At 48.6% G+C, this 20,528-nt stretch overlaps 1 protein-coding gene across 1 annotated transcript in view; it reads right to left on the bottom strand.

Annotated features, from left to right (window-relative positions):
• The window catches only part of DUSP18 (dual specificity phosphatase 18), a 44,032-nt gene extending 24,430 nt beyond the window's left edge, over positions 1-19,602 (bottom strand). The window contains exon 1 of the mRNA XM_054005974.1: positions 19,525-19,602. The gene's annotated coding sequence lies outside the window, so the exon portion shown is untranslated. The remainder of the gene's footprint in view (positions 1-19,524) is intronic.
• Positions 19,603-20,528: the final 926 nt, after the last annotated feature.

Raw genomic sequence — 20,528 nt, 5'->3', positions numbered from 1 at the left:
TGGGGGGGTTAGTTTGTTTTCTGCTGCTGAAGGTTAACAGGAAAACCGCAGCATTCAACGGGCTTTGCTTGGTATATGGGAAAGGAGGGTGCAGAAGTTGAAAGACAATGGCTTACCATGGCCGCATGCAAGCCAAATTCTGTTGCCCAGACTTGCGTCTGTGATCTCTAGCAGCAAAGCCACAGGCACTCAATATTAAGAGGCAAAAAGCAACCTTGCACAGAAATCACATGTGCTATGTAATGTGAATAGTGTTGGTCACCGTGAAAGAGTATAAGCATTGTTCTGCAAAATGTATCTTTTTAAAAAATTCTCTCCTTTTTCCCTCCCTCCAGCAGCTGCAAATTCTTCAAGCCTCCCTCCTCCATCCCGAATGCTATCTCAGATAAGGCGTCGGAAAAAGAAGACGCAAGACGAGATGTTCGCAGAAATCATGGAATCCACCCGCAGTGAAAGAGCTCATCTGAATGAGTGGAAGGACATGGTTTCAAAGTATAGGAAAGAAGCCAGTGAACGTGATGACAGGAGAGACCAATGTGAGGACATGAGGGACCAACGTGAGGACAGGAGGGACCAACATGAGGAGAGGAGAGACGCTCGAGATGAGAGGTGGCGGCAGGAAGATCAGAGGAGGCAGGATGCAACGCTGGGGCTGCTGCGTGAGTAAACAGACATGCTCCGGCGTCTGGTGGAGCTTCAGGAATGGCAGCAGGATAACAGAGTGCCGCTACAGCCCCTGTATAACCCCCCTCCCCCCTCACCATGTTCCATAGCCTCCTCACCCAGCCGTGTAAGAATGTGGGGGTGGGGGAGGCTCCATACACCCTCCCATTCCACCACAGTGGACAGCCCAAGCAAAAGGCTGTCATTTATTTAACCTTTTTTTAGTGGCTTTTTCCTTCCCGCCGATCCTCCTCCCAAACCCCACCTGGGTTCTCTCCCTCTTTTTATAATCAATTAATAAAGAATAAATGATTTTTAAATTATAGTGACTTTATTTCCTTTGAAAGCAAGCTGGGGGAAGGGGGAGGGTGGGTTCCTTACAGAGAATGAGTAAATAAAGGAGGACTGTAGCCTGGCCAGTCATGAATCTGGTTTTCAAAGCTTCTCTGATGCGCAGCGCTTCCTGGTGTGCTCTTCTAATCACCCTGGTGTCTGGCTGTGCGTAATCAGCAGCCAGGCGATTTGCCTCAGCCTCCCACCACGCCATAAAGGTCTCCCCCTTACTTTCACAGAGATTGTGGAGCACACAGCAAGCAGAAATAACAATGGGGAGATTGGTTTGGCTGAGGTCTGAGCGACTCAGTAACAATCGCCAGCGACATTTTAAACGGCCAAATGCACATTCTACCACCATTCTGCACTTGCTCAGCCTGTAGTTGAACAGCTCCTGACTCCTGTCCAGGCTGCCTGTGTATGGCTTCATGAGCCATGGCATTAAGGGGTAGGCTGGATCCCCAAGAATAACTATTGTCATTTCAACATCCCCAACGGTTATTTTCTGGTCCGGGAAGTAAGTCCCTTGCTGCAGCCGTTTAAACAGAGTAGTGTTCCTGAAGACGCGAGCATCATGTACCCTTTCTAGCCAGCCCACGTTGATGTTGGTGAAACGTCCCTTGTGAGCCACAAGTGCTTGCAGCACGATTGAAAATTACCCCTTGCAGTTTATGTACTGGGTACCCTGGTGCTCCGGTGCCAAGATAAGGATATGGGTTCCATCTATTGCCCCACCACAGTTAGGGAATCCCATTGCAGCATTTCTCATTTTTCTGATTTTTCATAAACCGATCGCTTCCAAACCATGAGCAATGCATCCCAATAGCCTTCGAAGCATGATGCCATGAGAAGTTTGTCAGTGGCGTAGCTCAGGAATGAATATTTCATTTCCTCTTTTTCTCAAGAACCGAGTTTTTCAAAACCATTTGTAGTGAATCCTAAGGTCTTTTCAGGAATTATTCCATGAACCAGTTGTCAGCAGCACAGCTCAGGAATGATTATCTCATTTTTTGACTTTCTCATGAACCGATGTCTTTAAAACTGGCAAGAGACATTCCTTTTGGCTTTCAGACTAAGAGTCCTTGACAAATTACTCCCTAGAAAAGAGCAGGAATAAATATCTGATTTTCGTATTGCTCACGAACCGATCTCTGTGAAATGAGAGTATCGTAATCGCTCCTGAAGCAGTATTCCTTGAGCATTTTGTCACTAGCACAGCTCAGGAAGGATTTTCACGTGTTTTGTATTTCTCATGCACCGATCTCTTTCAAACCACTAGCAGAGCATCCTAGTGGCTTGTGGAGCCTGATTCCATGAGAAATTGGTCCTAGCACCGATCAGGAGTGTGTTTCTCATTTCTCGGCTTTCTCACAAACCGATCTCTACCAACCCTTTAGCAGTGTATTGTAATGGTTTTCAAACGAAGATTCCTTGATAAATTTCTCACTAGCACAGTTCAGCAATGGATTGCCATTTATTCGTCTTTCTCACGTAGAGATCTCATCCAAATGTCCCATAATCGATCCAAGTGGTAGTAAATGAAGATTTTTTTTTGAGAAAGTCGTCTCTAGCACAGCTCAGGCCTGGATTTTCACATTTCTTTGTATTTCTCACTAACTGAACCCTGCCAAAGCATTAGCAGAGCATCCTAATGTGTTTTCAAGCACGATTGCATGAGAAATGTCTCCCTATGACAGAGCAGGAATATAATTCGCATTTTCCATATGGCTCAGGAACCGATCACTTTCAAACCACTAGCAGAGCATCTTATTGGCTTTTAAACGAAGATTCCTTGAGAAACTTGTCCCTAGCACAGCTCAGAAATGGAAGATTTAATGTCAGTATTCTCACAAACCCATCTCTTTCAAACCACTAGCAGAACATGCAAATGGCTTCTGTAGCATGATTTATGGGATATATGTCAATAGCAACATGCACGAGGCTGTTCTTTTTTTGGTATTTTTCACTAATCGATCTCTAGCAAACCATTAGCAGAGCATCCAACTGTTGTTTAAAGCATGATTCCATGATAAACATTTCAGTAGCACAGATCAGGAATTATTTTCTCTTTTTTCGTCTATCCAACCAACCGATCTCTTCCAAACCACTAGCAATGCAATCCAATGCCCTTCGAAGCATGATTCCCCGAGGAATTTGATCAGTGGCCTAGCTCAGGAATGAATAGTTCATTTCCTCTTTTTCTCAGGAACCGAGTTTTTCGAAACCACTTGTAGTGCATCCTAAGGTCTCTTCAGGAATTATTCCACAAACCAGTTGTCAGCAGCACAGCTCAGGAATGATTAGCTCATTTTTTGACTTTCTCACGAACCGATGTCTTTGAAACCGGCAAGAGACATTCCTTTTGGCTTTCAGACTAAGAGTCCTTGACAAATTACTCCCTAGAAAAGAGCAGGAATAAATATCTGATTTTCGTATTGCTCACGGACCCATTGCTGTCAAATGAGCATTATAGCATCCTAATCGCTCTTGAAGCGTCGTTCCTTGTGAAATAGATCAGGAATGAGTCTTTCATGTTTCCTTTTCGCAGGAACCGATCTCTATCAGCTGACCAGAAGTCCATCCTCGTGGCGTTTAAACAAAGATTCCCTGAGAAATCTGTCATTAGCGGAGCTCAGGAAGGATTTTCACATTTGTTGTTTTTCTCACCATTAGATCTCTTCCAAACAAGTAGAAATGCATCCCAATGAGAAAAGATACTTTCTGATTGGTTGTCTGAGAACCAGTGGGCAGCTACTTCATGCCGTTACAGGATGAGTTTTGCTAATAGCAGATATCACTGACTAAAAATCCAACACAAACGGTGAATCAATGGGAATGATGTCATAAAAGGGCGACATATCCCCTCTGGCTTGGGTAACAAATCTATCCCTGGCCTAATGAGGTGGTAAAGTAAACATACTCACCTCTTTTGGATTTCAGTCTCAGATCCTCAGCCAGTACACAAACTTGCATCCCAGACGAGCCCCCAAACTGAAGGACATAAATCCACACCATGTAGAGGTCAAAGCATAGGGGTTTATTACACACAGCGCTGGCGGAGTGTCACCTGGCTTATTAGGCTCAGAGACACTGTCAATCAATTGATTACAATGAAATATATAGATTTTCCATGGGCGGGGGAAAGTGACGGGGTAGGCAGTTCCACACCCCAGGATAGGTTTTGCAGCAAGACCAGATAGCACATTAGTCAATGGTTAAAAGGTTACATAATGTCTCCGCCCATGGTCTCAAATTAGCAAGTTAACATTTAATTAATACTTTGATAAAATGTTATTAGTATAAAATATATATGTTGAATTCTGATTTGGGGTCCATAGGAATGGAACAACTCCTTTGATTGTCCAACAGGTACATTCCTAGCGGTTAAAGCCAAGAAACAGTGAAAGGATATGGTAATACAGATTGTCTCCTTTATGCCTTAAGGCAGGGCATTGGTCCCTGTGAAGGGAGGGGGAAGGATGCCATATCATTATACTGACATGTGCCAATTTTCATAAACTCAAGGTTGGATCTGTGGGAAGACTGTTTTCCCTTCAGGAGAAACACAATAGGAACAGGGATCCTTTGTTCAATTTGAAACATTGGATGAAACATAATTATTCAGTTATTGCTTCAACATTTGGCATTTCTACTGACCAAGCAGATCCTAGCAAAGGCAATGTCATCTTGTTTATTCTGCTTTTTTCTTAGCTAATCACTATTAACTAGGCATCTGGTCTCCAAACCAAACTCTGGACTTTGGGTCTAAGAAAGAGCTGGCACAATCCATATACCAGGTTGTTATATAACATGCACATGGATTTTAACCCTTCACTTCCCGTCTCTTAGAGAACCCTCATGGCACCCAAGCCCATGGTAAGGGTTCTTTGCCATTCCAGAAACCCAAGTGTTCACCATTTGTCACTCTCAGGTTTGATTAGCCGCTTCTCTTGTTCGTGAGCTATTTTCTGAGACCGGTTTAAAAACAGCATCTGGAGAGAACCCCTCACATCAGGCCAAATCCATTGTGTGATCTTGCACTCTAGATGATTTTATGAAAATATGCTAATGAGTTAAATATAATGTAACTGGAATATGCTTCATGCAAAAGGTCTCTTGTAAGGTATCATTACAAAGCTTATAATCTACTGAGTGTGGTCATCCTATTTGTATAAATGTACCACTCATGTATCTGAAACTAGAAATATGAAATATAACTCTGAGGGCCTATTGTAATTATGCAAAGTCTGGGCCATTAATGGTGGTTTGGAATCTTGATGACTCCCATTAACCAGGACAATCGTCTGCAGATGGCTTTCTTTTACTTGTAAGTCTCCCTGTATACCTGTGTGCTGGCAAGTGGGTAATATTTTCCCTTTAAAAAGGTGATCAAAGTTTATGTGAACCCCTCCAGGTATTTAATAATTTCAGGAAGCCTGATTCTAGTATAACTTATACTGTATAAATCTGATATTACTCTAAACGAGTCAATGGTTTTATAATGGGGTAACTAAAAAATAACAAAACAAAACAAAAAGAACAAAACAAAAAGAAAAACCAGGCCCATAGCCTTTATCCTTCATGTGTAATGGACTAAATTTTTCTGTCATGAGTTTGTTCTTTTTTCTGTTTTCACAAAACATGCAATACACATCAACTTCACTATGGGAAAAAGGTTCCTAATCTTCAATCTATTGGGGAAATGCCTGAAAAAAACACAGAAATCACCTCCCAGAATCTACATGATTTAGACATTTATGCTCCAATACGTCTGTTGACTCTCTGCAGCAGCTCTTCGTACCAACACCGAGGCCTGGTCTACACTACGGGTTTAGGCCGACTTTAGCAGCGTTAAACCGAATTAAGCCTGGACACGTCCACACAACGAAGCCCTTTCTTTCGACTTAAAGGGTCCTTTAAACCGGTTTCTTTACACCACCTCCGACGAGGGGATTAGCGATAAAACCGGCCTTTGCGGGTCGGAATTGGGGTAGTGTGGATGGAATTCGACGTTATTGGCCTCCGGGAGCTATCCCACAGTGCTTCATTGTGACCGCTCTGGACAGCACTCTCAACTCAGATGCACTGACCAGGTAGACAGGAAAAGACCCGCGAATGTTTGAATTTCATTTCCTGTTTGCTCAGCGTGGAGAGCACAGGTGACCACGCAGAGCTCATCAGCACAGGTAACCGTGATGGAGTCCCAGGATCGCAAAAGAGCTCCAGCCTGGACCGAACGGGAGGTACGAGATCTGCTCGCCATATGGGGAGATGAAGCAGTGATAGCTGAACTCCGTAGCAGTAAAAGAAATGGAAAAGTATTAGAAAAGATCTCCAGGGCCATGAAGGACCGAGGCCATAACAGGGACACACAGCAGTGCCGCGTGAAAATTAAGGAGCTACGGCAAGCTTACCACAAAGCCAGAGAAGCAAACGGAAGGTCCAGGGCAGAGCCGCAAACTTGCCGCTACTACGCGGAGCTGCATGCGATCCTAGGGGGTGCAGCCACCACTACCCCAACCATGTGCTATGACTCTCTCACTGGAGAAACACACAGGGAAGACGGTTCGGGGAACGAGGAAGATGAGGATGGAGGTACTGTAGGTAGCTCACAGCAGCAAGGAAGCGGAGAAACCGGTTTCCCCAACAGCCAGGATATGTTTGTGGCCCTGGACCTGGAACCAGTAACCCCCGAACTCACCCAAGACCCTCAGGGCACACAGGAGACCTCTGGTGAGTGTAACTTTGTAAATATTTGTAAACATTACACATGGTTTAAAAACAAGCGTGTTTAATGATTAATTTGCCCTGGCAATCGCGGCCAGTACATCTACTGGAAAAGTCTGTTAACGTGTATGGGGATGGAGTGGAAATCCTCCAGGGACATCTCCAGAAAGCTCTCCTTTATGTACTCCCAAAGCGTTTGCAAAAGGTTTCTGGGGAGGCTGCCTTATCCCGTCCGCCATGGTAGGACACTTTACCACACCAGGCCAGTAGCACGTAGTCTGGAATCATTGCATAACAAAGCATGGCAGCGTATGGTCCCGGTGTTTGCTGGCATGCAGACAACATCCATTCCTTATCTCTCTTTGTTATCCTCAGGAGAGTGATATCATTCACTGTCACCTGGTTGAAATGGGGTGATTTTATTAAGGGGACATTCAGAGGCGCCCGTTCCTGCTCTTCTGAACAGAAATGTTCCCCGCTGTTAACCACACGGTGGAGGGGAGGGGTGAAGTGATCATCCCAGAGAATCGTGTGTGTGTGTGTGGGGGGGTGGTTTACTTGTGTTTGTGCCGCATGTTAACCGGGAAACCGCAGCCCCTCCTTTTACATTGAAAACCCATTTTAAATGGACAACCCAATTCATCCTTGATATGGGAAATGCGCTGCTGTTTGCAACCTTTCCCGCATGTTAAGAAGGTTAAAAAAGCCAAAACACTGTGGCCTACCATGGCTGCCTGCAAGCCGAAATATGCGACCTTGTAATGAAAGAGTGTACCCATTGTTCTCTAAAATGTGTCTTTTTTAACCACCTCTCCCTTCTCCTCCACCAGCTGCAAATGTTTCTCCTTCGCAGAGGCTCGTGAACATTAGAAAGAGAAAACGTAGGACGAGGGACGATATGTTCACGGAGCTGCAGATGTCCTCCCACGCTGATAGAGCACAGCAGAATGCGTGGAGGCAGTCAATGTCGGAGATGAGAAAAGCCCAATATGAACGAGAGGAGAGGTGGCGGGCTGAATGGTGGGATGAAAAGAGCAAGTGGCGGGCTGAAGACGATAGGTGGTGTCAGCTTGCAGACAGACGGCAAGAGTCAATGCTCCGTCTGCTGGAGCATCAAACTGATATGCTCGAGCGTATGGTTGAGCTGCAGGAAAGGCAGCAGGAGCAGAGACCGCCGCTACAGCCCCTGTGTAACCAACAGCCCTCCTCCCCAAGTTCCATAGCCTCCTCACCAAGACGCCCAAGAACACGGTGGGGGGGCCTCCGTCCACCCAGTCACTCCACCCCAGATGATCGCCCAAGCATCAGAAGGCTGGCCTTCAATAAGAGTTAAAGTTTTAAAATGCAGTGTGTCTTTTTCCATCCCTCCTCCCCCACCCATCCCAGGCTACCTTGGCAATTATCCCCCTACTTCTGTGAGGAACTAATAAAGAATGCATGAATGTGAAAAAACAATGACTTTATTGCCTCTGCAAGCGGTGCTCGAATTGGGGAGGGGAGGGTGGGGTGGGGTGGTTGGTTTACAGGGAAGTAGAGTGAACCGGGTCGGGGGGGGGGGTTTGGAGGGTTCATCAAGGAGAAACAAACAGAAGTTTCACACAGTAGCCTGGCCAGTCACAAAACTCGTTTTCAAAGCTTCTCTGATGCGCACCGCGCCCTGCTGTGCTCCTCTAACCGCCCTGGTGTCTGGCTGCGCGTAATCAGCGGCCAGGCGAGTTGCCTCAACCTCCCACCCCGCCATAAAGGTCTCCCCCTTACTCTCACAGATATTGTGGAGCGCACAGCAAGCAGCAATAACAATGGGGATATTCTTTTCGCTGAGGTCTGAGCGAGTCAGTAAGCTGTGCCAGCGCGCTTTTAAACATCCAAATGCACATTCCACCACCATTCGGCACTTGCTCAGCCTGTAGTTGAACAGGTCCTGACTCCTGTCCAGGCTGCCTGTGTAAGGGTTCATGAGCCATGGCATTAAGGGGTAGGCTGGGTCCCCAAGGATCACGATAGGCATTTCAACATCCCCAACGGTCACTTTCTGGTCCGGGAAGAAAGTCTCTTCCTCCAGCTTTCGAAACAGAGCAGAGTTCCTGAAGACGCGAGCATCATGTACCTTTCCCGGCCATCCCACGTTGATGTTGGTGAAACGTCCCTTGTAATCCACCAGGGCTTGCAGCAGCATTGAAAAGTACCCCTTGCGGTTTACGTAGTCGGTGGCTTGGTGCTCCGGTGACAAGATAGGGATATGGGTTCCGTCTATGGCCCCGCCACAGTTTGGGAATCCCATTTCAGCAAAACCATCCACTATTGACTGCACGTTGCCCAGAGTCACTACCCTTGCTATCACCAGGTCTTTCATTGCCCTGGCAAATTGGATCACAGCAGCCCCCACCGTAGATTTGCCCACTCCAAATTGATTCCCGACTGACCGGTAGCTGTCTGGCGTTGCAAGCTTCCACAGGGCTATCGCCACTCGCTTCTCAACTGTGAGGGCTGCTCTCATCTTGGTATCCTGGCGTTTCAGGGCAGGGGAAAGCAAGTCACAAAGTTCCATGAAAGTGCCCTTACGCATGCGAAAGTTTCGCAGCCACTGGGAATCGTCCCATACCTGCAGCACGATGCGATCCCACCAGTCTGTGCTTGTTTCCCGGGCCCAGAATCGGCGTTCCACGGCATGAACCTGCCCCAGTGACACCATGATTTCCACATTGCTGGGGCCTGTGCCTTGTGAGAGGTCTATGTCCATGTCAATTTCCTCATCACTCTCGTCGCCGCGCTGCAATCGCCTCCTCGGCTGGTCCGGGTTTTGCCTTGGCATGTCCTGGCTCTGCATATACTCCAGGACAATGCGCGTGGTGTTCATAGTGCTCATAATTGCTGCGGTGATCTGAGCGGGCTCCATGATCCCAGTGCTAGCTATGGTGCCTGGTCAGAAAAAAGGCGCGAAAGTAGTATCTGATGGACCAGGAGAAGGAGGGAGGGCGGGAGGGAGGGAGGGCCGAGTGACGACATGGCGTACAGGTACAGGAACAGGGAGAAACACAAACAACTGTCACACAGAATGGTCCCCCCAAAGATTAAACTGAAAACCCTGGGCTTAGCAGGCCATTGATTTCATGGAGGAAGGGGAAGCAAATGAATACAGAACAAATCTATTTTTTACATCTTAAGCTGGCAGCCGACGGTGCAGCATGAGTGATAGCCTCTCCAGTACAACGATGATGGATACCAGTCATAATATACCATCGTCTGCCAAAAGGCAAGGGGCTGCTGCTGTGTAGCAATGCAGCCCCACGTCTGCCAGCCCCACGTCCATCAGCACCCAGCATCGCCCTCGGCCTCTTCTGGGTGCTTAGCAGACAATACTGGGCAATTGGCAGAAAATAGTATACTACGACTGGTAGCCATCATCATCAAAACATGTCTGCCCAGGTGGCCATGATTGACAGCCACTCCAGTATGACGATGATGGGTACCAGTCATAATATACCATCGCCTACCAAAGGGCAAGGGGCTAGTGCAATGCAGCCCTACGGCTGCCAGCCCCACGGCTATCACTCATGCTACACCGTCTACCGCCAAAAGGCAGTTAGCAGCTGCTGCTGTGTAGCAATGCAGTCCCACGTCTGCCGGCACCCAGAGGACATATGGTGACGGTGAGCTCAGCTGAGCTGAGCGGGCTCCATGCTTGCCGTGGTATGTTGTCTGCACAGGTAACCCAGGTAAAAAGGCGCGAATCTATTGTCTGCCGTTGCTGTGACGAGGGGGGAGGGGCCTGACGACATGTACCCAGAACCGCCCGTGACACTGTTTTGCATCATCCGGGCATTGGGATCTCAACCCAGAATTCAAAGAAAAGGCGCGAAAGTAGTATCTGACGGACTAGGGGAAGGAGGGAGGGCGGGCCGAGTGACGACATGGCGTACAGGTACAGGGAATTAAAATCAAGAACGGTGGCTGTGCATCAGGGAGAAACACAAACAACTGTCACACAGAATGGTCCTCCCAAAGATTAAACTGAAAACCCTGGGTTTAGCAGATTTGACGGAGGGAGGGGGAAGCAAATGAATACAGAGCAAATCTATTTTTTACATCTTAAGACGACGGTGCAGCGTGACTGATAGCCCTCGGCATCTTTCTGGGTGCTTGGCAGCAAATACGGGGCGCTTGGCAGTTAGTGTATGACGATGGTCTTCAGGCCTATTGCACGATCGGGTGCTCGGGGAAGACTCTGCTAACGTGCAATGACCCGACTTGTAATAGGACGGTTAACAGTCGTAATACACCATCTACTGCCAAAAGGCAAGCCCCACGGCTGCCAGCACCCAGATCGCCGATGAAGGCTACCAGTCTACTGCACCGTCTACCGCCAAAAGGCAGTTAGCAGCTGCTGCTGTGTAGCAATGCAGTCCCATGTCTGCCGGCACCCAGAGGACATATGGTGACGGTGAGCTCAGCTGAGCTGAACGAGCTCCATGTTGTCTGCACAGGTAACCCAGGTAACCCAGGTAAAAAGGCGCGAATCTATTGTCTGCCGTTGCTGTGACGGGGGGGGAGGGGCCTGACGACATGTACCCAGAACCGCCCGCGACACTGTTTTGCATCATCCGGGCATTGGGATCTCAACCCAGAATTCCAAGGGGCGGCGGAGACTGCGGGAACTGTGGGATAGCTGTGGGATAGCTACCCATAGTGCAATGCTCCGGAAGTCGACGCTAGCCTCGTACTGTGGACTCGGTCCGCCGACTAGAGCACCTAGAGCATTTTATGTGTGGACACACACAATCGGCTGTATACAACCGATTTCAATAAAACCGGCTTCTATAAATTCGAACTAATTTCGTAGTGTAGACATACCCTGAGATACACAGTGCCAAGTTTGACTGGCTCAGCTCTAAAGCAGGTCTGAGCGCCACTTCCATCAGGAGGGACTTCAGCCTGGCCTCCCTGTCCTTTTTCATATGTGGATTGAACTGGTGGCAGAGCTGACAGCGATCCGCAATAGGAGTCTCACCCAAGCACTTTAGACAGCTAGAGTGCAGGTCGCTCATAGGCATGGGCTTGCCGCAGGAAGCACCAGGTTTGAAGCCCAGAGACCGAGGCATACCCAGTTGCAGGACCAGAAGAAACTCTGCTACAAGAGCCCAACTAAGTATTTATACCAATCAACTAAAGTCAAAAAGAGAAAACAACTGTGGGGAAAAGGGATGGAGTAACGAGAGAACCACTGAGACTCTTGAGAGGTGCAGGGCGGCTGGTCACAGAACACGCAGAGATCCCAAGCCAGGCGCCCGAGAGGAGTGGGGTGGGTCAGGCCTCCCCACCCACCCCTCTTCTCCTCTGTGCTGCACTCCACAGGGATGAGCAGGGTGGGGGCACCGATGGGATCTCAGAGGGACCAGACCCCAAATTCCCCCATGTGCGTGTTGGGGACAGATACAGCTAGAGAGGGGAACACTTTTGGTGGCCAAGGTGTAGGACTGCGGCAAGCTGGCAGCCCAAGGACTGCGAGGAGGGGGCAAATGGGGGGAGGAGGGCAGGAGGGGCAGGAGGGTCGGTGGGGACAGAACAGGAGCTCCCCAGCACATGCTTAGGGGCAGGCGATCGGAGCCCCTCTCTCAGCACTGGGAAATCTGACCTTAGATAAACCTGGGAAATAAGACAAAGCAAACAATGAAGGAGGCACACCGTTGAGCAGCTTCTCCCCAAGGCTGGGGTGAATGCAGCACTGCCTGCTCTTGTGACTTTGCTGTGCATCTCATGATAGCGTGGAGTTTTATTAAATCCCCAGTTCCTGGACTCATGGGATTAGAGGAGAGTCTCAGCTCTTTTCTTACAGCAGTAACTTCTAGTCCTTCTAGGAGCAAGGAAAACCCCGGAAATGTGTCCCCTAAAGGCTCAAACCAGATGGCAAATAAAAATAACCTCCAATATTATTCCCAAAATACTTACGATATTTAAGCTAAACTCAGGATTTCTGGGGCCTAACTCATGATGTCTGAACACTTGGGGCTGTCAATATTGGGATTCCCCATCCCTCAGTGTGTTCCAGTTTTATTAATCTCTCCTCCTGTGGAAGCTGTTCTATACCCCATATCATCTTTGTTGCCCTTTGCTGTACCTTTTCCAGTTCCAATAGAGCTTTTTTTCCCAATAGGGTGACAACATCTGCACACAGTATCCATGATGTGGGCATCCCATGGATTTATATAGAGGCAATATGATCTTTTCTTATCTATCCCTTTCCTAATGATTCCCAACATTCTGTTCGCTTTTTTGACTGCCGCTGCACATTGAGTACATGTTTTCAGAGAACTATCCACAATGACTCCAAAAGCTCTTTCTTGAGTGGTAACAACTAATTTAGACCCCATCATTTGATATGTATAGTTGGGATTATGTTTTCCAGTGTGCATTACTTTGCATTTATCCACACTGAATTTCATCTGCCATTTTGTTGCTCAGTCACCCAGTTTTGTGAGATCCCTTTGTAACTCTTTGCAGTCTGCTTCGGACTTAACTTATTCACGCTGTGGCTGCACCTAGGTCCCCTGTAGGGACCAGTCCCCCTCTTGTTCCAGTCACTGCACGGGCCCTGCCCCATGGAGCTCACTGGCTGATCACCCGTCCCTACAGTCGGGTTCCCCCAACAGATCCACAGGCAGGATCAGGGCCAAAGCAGGGGGTGGGGAAGGGCAATGGCTCCCAGACAAAGGGCCTGGTGCTGCAGAGACTGAACCCCTGATCCCTTCACTCCGGTGAGCATCTCACTGACATCAGACACTGCTCAGGGGAGTTACACACACCCTTTCTGATCCCCACAACTGGCTCTCCCTTCCAGCCTCCCACACTCATCCTTGGTAACTTCAGCTTCCAAGTCGATGGCCTATCCGACCCTCTGCTCTCCATCTCCTCATCCTCCCCTCTGCATTCACCTGGCCCCCCTGGGTCAGCTCCCCCACTCTCCAAAAGGGCCATGCACTGGACTCATGTTCACCAAGCCCTGCTCTCTGAGCTCTCCGGTGCTGATTCCCCTTCTCCGACCATCACCAGGTCTCTCTCCGCATCACCCGTCAGCCACCTCTCCCCATGTTTTAGAATGAATATTGTGTGTGCCTTGGTTTCCACTATGAGCTGCATGGTTAACAAGGTGGGGGGAAAGATTAATGGCTCTGCAGAGATCCAGGTGTGACTGATGCCAGACAAATGTCTGGGCAGTTGTCTTCTGGGACTCCCCAGGGTCTGGGTCCTAAGCTGATGGGGAGTCCCAGAAGACAACTGCCCAGACATTTGGCACCTTGCAACTAATAACCATGATGACCTCTGCAGGAAGCCAGCCAGCTGTGACCAGCTGGAAAACAAAGAGCTGAGGACGAGGCCAGGTGACAATGTTTGGCAGGAACAAGAACAAAAGACTAAGGAGGGGCCCCTGGGGGCTAAGTGTGGGCTGTTGGAGGGAGGAGAAGCTTCTGGACTGGGACAAAAGAGAAAGTTCTAGGTTCTGGACAGACCCAGATGGACTTGGCTGTAACTTTCCGTTCTCTATTGGAAAGCCTGTTGAGCGTCTTTAGGGTGCGTTTAGAGGAGAGAGCAACAAGGGTGATGTCATGGTGGGCATCTGCTATAGACCATCAGACCAGGAGGATGAGGTAGCTGTCTGAAGAAAGCTTCGTCTAACAAGTTTCCTGGTCACAGCCCTGGTTCTCATGGGGGACTTCAATCACCCTGATACGTGCTGGGAGAGCAATACAGCAGTGCACAGACAATCCAGGGGCCGTGCTCCTCTTGACCTGCTCACCAACAAGGAAGAATTGGTAGGGGAAGTAGAAGTGGGTGGCAACCTGAGCAGCAGTGACCATGAGATGTTCAAGTTCAGGAGCCTGACAAAAGGAAGAAAGGAGAGCAGCAGAATACGGACCCTGGATTTCAGAAAAGCAGATTTAGACTCCCTCGGGGAACTGATGGACAGGATCCCCTGAGAGGTTAATATGAGGGGGAAAGGGGTCCAGGAGAGCTGGCTGTATTTTGAAGAAGAACACAGGAACAAACCATCCCGATGTGCAGAAAGCATGTCAAATATGGCAGGTGACCAGCTTGGCTTAAAGGTGAAAATCTTCGGTGAACTTAAATACAAAAAGGAAGCTTACAAGAAGTGTAAACTTGGACAGATGACTAGGGAGGAGTATAACAATACTGCTCGAGCATGCAGGGATGTAATCAGGAAGGCCAAAGCACAACTGGAGTTGCAGCTAGCAAGGGATGTGAAGGGTATCAAGAAGAGTTTCTACAGGTATGTGAGCAACAAGAAGGTGGTCAGGGTAAGTGTGGGACCCTTACTGAATGGGGGAGGCAACCTAGTGACAGATGATGAGGAAAAAGCTGAAGTACTCAAGGCTTTTTCTGCCTCGATCTTCACAGACAAGGTCAGCTCCCAGACTACTGCACTGGGCAACACAGTATGGGGAGGAGGTGAGCAGCCCTCAGTGGTGAAAAGAACAGGTTAAGGACTATTTGGAAAAGCTGACATGCACAAATCCATGGAGCCGGAGCTAATGCATCCAAGGGTGCTGAGAGAGTTGGTTGATGTGATTGCAGAGTCATTGGCCATTATCTTTGAAAATTCATGGCCATCGATGGAGGTACCAGATGACTGGGAAAAGGTAAATATAGTGTCCATCTTTAAAAAGGGGAAGAAGGAGAATATGGGGAACAATGGACCTAACCTCAGTCCCTGGAAAAATCATGGAGTAGATACTCAAGGAATCCATTTTGAAGCACTTGGAGGAGACGAATGTGATCAGGAACAGTCAACATGGATTCACCAATGGCAAGTCATGCCTGACCAACCTGATTGCCTTCTATGATGAGATAACTGGCTCTCTGGATATGGGGAAAGCGGTGCACGTGATATATCATGACTTTAGCAAAGCTTTTGATACGGTCTCCCACAGTATTCTTGCCAGCAAGTTAAAGACGTATGGATTGAATGAACAGACTATAAGGTGGATAGAAAGTTGGCTATGTCGTTGGGCTCAATGGATAGTGATCAACAGCTTGATGTCTAGTTCACAACCGGTATCAAGCAGAGTACCCCAGGGGTCGGTCCTGGGGCCGGTTTTGTTCAGCATCTTTATTAATGATCTGGATGATGGGATGGATTGCACCCTCAGAAAGTTTGCAGATGACACTAAGCTATGGGGAGAGGTAGATGTGCTGGAGGGTAGGGATAGGATCCAGAGTGACCTAGACAAATTGGAGGATTGGGCCAAAAGAAATCTGATGAGATTCAACAAGGACAAGTGCAGAGTTCTGCACTTAGGACGGAAGAATCGCATGCATCGCTACAGGCAGGGGACCCACTGGGGCCGGCTCCAGGTACCAGCCGACCAAGCATGTGCTTGGGGCGGCACCTTGTAAGGGGCGGCCATCTTTGGGTGGTGGGGCAGCACTCAGGGTTTTTTGGGTTTTTTGGTTCGGCAGGGTGGCGCTCGAGGTTTTTTGTTTCAATGGGGCAGGGCGGCGCTCGGGGGGTTGTTTCGACGGGGCATGGCAGCGCTCTGGGGCGTTGTTTCGGCGGGGTAGGGTGGCGTTCAGGGGGTTGTTTCGGCGGGGCAGGGCGGCGCTCGGGGGGGTTGTTTCGGCGGAGCAGCACTGCTTTTTTTTTTTGCATGGGGCGGCAAAAAAGTTAGAGCTGGCCCTGGGACCGACTGGCTAATCCACAGTTCTGCAGAAAAGGACCTGGAGATTACAGTGGACGAGAAACTGGATATGAGTCAGCAGTGGGCCCTTGTTGCGAAGAAGGCTAAGGCATATTGGGCTGCATTAGTAGAAGCGTTGCCAGCAGATCGAGGGAAGAGATTATGCCCCTCTATTTGGCACTGGTGAGGCCAAATCTGCAGTATTTTGTCCAGTTTTGGGCCCCCCACTACAGAAAGGATGTGGACAAATTGGAAAGAGACCAGTGGAGGGCAACAAAAATGACTAGGGAGCTGGAGCACATGACTTACAAGGAGAGGCTGAGAGAACTGGGCTTATGTAGTTTGTAGAAGAGTGAGGGGGGATTTGATAGCAACCTTCAACTACCAGAAGGGGGGGTTCCAAAGAGGATGGAGCTCGGCTGTTCTGTTGGCAGATGACAGAACAAGGAGTAATGGTTTCAAGTTGCAGTGGGGGAGGTCTAGGTTGGATATTAGGAAGAACTATTTCATTAAGAGTGTGGTGAAGCACTGGAATGGGTTACCTAGGGAGCTGGTGGAATCTCCTTCCTTAGAGGTTTTTAAGGCCCAGGTTGACAAAACCCTTGCTGGGATGATTTAGTTGGAGTTGGTCCTGCTTTAAGCAGTGGGTTGAACTAGATGACCTCTGAGGACTCTTCCAACCCTAATCTTCCATGGTTCTATGACCCCGCAGGGCCAGGCTGCACAGGCCTAACCCTGTTTAGGTCAAACCAAGCCTGTTACTGAGGTGACACAAGGGCACCAATGTGCCTTAAACCACTTCAAACAAAACTCACCCTATAGCCTGACCCAGCTCAACACGGGCTGCTGAGCTCCCCAGGGTCTGAGCTGCAGCCTCATGCGGAACAAGGAAGGTTCAAGTCCATGCAAGGAAAAGCATGACGTGCCTTCCCTTCTTCTCACCCCACCCTGTTGGGATCCGGAAGCTCTTTATCCGGCAGTTACGGGAGATCCTAACAGCACAAACGCAGCAGCTGTTCTGTGCTCTGCAACGGGAGCTCACATCCAAACTTAGACCTGATTAATGCACAGATCCTGGGTTCTCCAAACTCTGCCCCCGCCCTGGGGCGCCAACACAATGCCAGAGACAGAGGGGGTTAACATCTCTGCCCAAAGGGGAAGGATAGCTCAGTGGTTTGAGCATTGGCCTGCTAAAACCAGGGTTGTGAGTTCAATCCTTAAGGGATCCATTTAGGCATCTGGGGCTCAAAAAAAAACAACAACAACTGTCAGGGACAGCACTTGGTCCTGCTAGTGAAGACAGGGGACTGGACTCAATGATCTTTCAAGGTCTCTTCCAGCTCTATGAGATAGCTATATCTCCATACATCTAACAACCTACTTCCACTAGAGATATGACCCATTGCCATTGCTGACTATGGGTGCAACTAGACTGGTGCTGACACAACTTAGCTGTATGTAGCCAAGGACAAGTCACACTCAGGACTTCCAGGCACTGGGGTTAAACACAGCATGAAGAACCTTCTGGGAGCCATTAAAGGTCAGAGCTCCCAGAAGCCTTTTCCCTTCATTTAACCCCGGTCTATTTGGGAGGGTTATTTACTTCCTCTCACTAACCATTAGCCTGAGCTCTGCACACAGGAATTGTGTCTGAAATCCCCGCCCTGCCCTGAGACGCTGGGAATGAAACAGCCTGGGCAGCACCTGGAACCGGGGATTTCCCGACAGCCTGGGAGCATCACGGGGGTGCGACGGGATTGTCAGCATGTGCAGCACCCATAGGTGCTGGACCCAACGGTGCCGCACCCCCTGGCTGGGAGTGGTTGGTTAGATGATGGGGTTACAGTTCGGGACAGTGGCTCTCAGCCCCCCCCCCCCCCCACTACACACATTGTCCCAGCAGCGCCCCGGCATAGCCAGCTCATCTAGTCTGACCCCCGCAGCACCCAGGCCTGAGATCTTCCCGCGACTCCTTTATGGAGCTCAGTAACTTGTCTGTCAGGCTAGGAACTTTAAGCACTTTATGAATTAAGTCCGTCCCCCCATTCTCCCTTTGGGGTGAGGATAACACAATAATCCCTGGCACTTCTACAGCATCATTTGCCCCCAGTTTGGGGATGGGGAGAGAGGCACAAAAAGAGGCCAGTGATTTGCCATGGAAGAAGCAAATATAGGGATAGAACCCAGTATTCCTGGCTCCCAGTCCCCCTGACTAGAGCCCACTCCTCTCCCACAGCTGGGGACAGAACCCAGGAGTCCTGGCTCCAGCCCCTGATCTAAGCACAGGAGGACAATGACCTAACCCCTGTATTTTCTTTGCTTTTGCAAGTCACTCGGCTGTTTACATCATTTCTGGGAATTATTTTTGGTTAGTCTCCTCCTCTTGGGGGGAGAGGAGGTACCAAGGCTCTGGGGCCTGTGAAGTTTGCCCTATGCTGCAGTACAGTCACTGTGGGCTTTAGTATCCCTTGGGTTTGGATACGGCCCTGGGTTGGTCTCTCCTGGTCTGGGGAGCCAGGCTAATGGGAAACACCTGGGATGCTGTCAAGGCTGATTCCCCACTTTGAGTGCAGAAGGTGGGGGTCCACAAGGACTCTAAAAAGTAATACTGGCCACTCCAGGCTTGTATTAAACTCCCAAGGTTACAGATCCCCCTGGCCTTGGGTTGGTAAATGTTGCCACCACCCAAACCCAAGAAGGCACACTTGGGAATTCCTTCCTGTGGGGTACCCCCAAGCTCTTTCACCCCCACTCTGGGGAAGAGCTGAGAGAAGGAAAAGAAAAAGAAATCAGCTGTTGCCACCAGCTAACTGAAAAACACGTGCACAGACTTCTTAAGACACAGAAATCCAATCATGTTCTTAAAAAAGGTAAATTTTAAGAAAGAAAGAAAGAAAGAAAGAAAGAAAGAAAGAAAGAAAGAAAGAAAATCAGGCTGTTGCTAGATATTAAAAGAGCAACTGCAAAGATTAAGCACCGAGAATGGCTTTCTTGGGATCCAGTTTAAACATTACAAAAACACCTGTGTTTAGCACAGAGGAATCCACAAGCTCAAAATAAAGAGATAAACCCGATTGCGTTTAAACTAAACATTTTCTGTTCTACTTACATATCTGTGGTTCTAAATGACTGATTTCCAGGTATGATAATGATGATTTTTCATACCTGGCCCAAGCTTTACAGCATACCCTGCTGCTCTCTGTGTCTCTGCAGCCCAAGGAACAACAACAACACAGACAAAGGGGAAGTTTTTTCTCAATTTTAAAAGTTGCTAGTCTTCCCATTGGCTCTTTTAGCCAGGTGCCCAACTCACTTCCTCTTACCTAAGCATTTCGGTGAGACTTCTTAACCCTTTACAGGTAAATCAAATAGAGAACAGCTACCGAGAAGGATTTTTATAGCTAACTGCCGGGCTTCAGTGTCCATAAAAGGGTGCTACCCCCTCTCATTGCCCCCCCAAATCACAGATGGTGCTGGCCAGCCTGGTCCAGGTCGGGTTCACACCGGCTGTGATTTCTTCCCAGAGGTTTAGGAAAACAAAGTTAATAAGATACACACACCTCTAATTTGACTACTAATTACATGAAGGACTAAACAGTATTTTCCACATTTCAAGGACTACAATGATTTAGAATACAGGGACAGTTTTTACCAGTTGATTCTGGGAAACTCTCCTGGGAGCCACTTTGTTAGAGGCTCCTGAAATGTGTTGTATTTCAAAATCAAAGTCTTGAAGAGCTAAACTCCACCTAAAAAGTTTCTTGTTAGTCTCTTTGATGGTGTGAAGTCACTTCAGTGCAGCATGATCAGTCTGCAGGTGGAAACGCTGTCCTCAAAATATATGGATGTAGCTTCTCCAGAGCATACACAATGGCATAACATTCCTTTTCTGAGACTGACCAGTGGCTTTCCCGCTCAGAAAGTTTTTTGCTGAGAAACCCGACAGGATGAAATTGTTGATCTGGTCCTTACTGCATTAAAACTGCTCTTACACCACGCTCTGTGGTTACAATGAAAGGTTGGTCAAAGTCCGGGGCCCTTAGTACAGGGTCAGACATAAGGGCTGCCTTAAGCTGGTTAAAGGCTTTTTGACACTCCTCAATCCACTGAACT

Source organism: Malaclemys terrapin, chromosome 16 (genome assembly GCF_027887155.1).
Source record: "Malaclemys terrapin pileata isolate rMalTer1 chromosome 16, rMalTer1.hap1, whole genome shotgun sequence".
Taxonomy (NCBI): Eukaryota; Metazoa; Chordata; order Testudines; family Emydidae; genus Malaclemys; species Malaclemys terrapin.
This window is presented reverse-complemented; position numbering and strand designations above follow the sequence as displayed.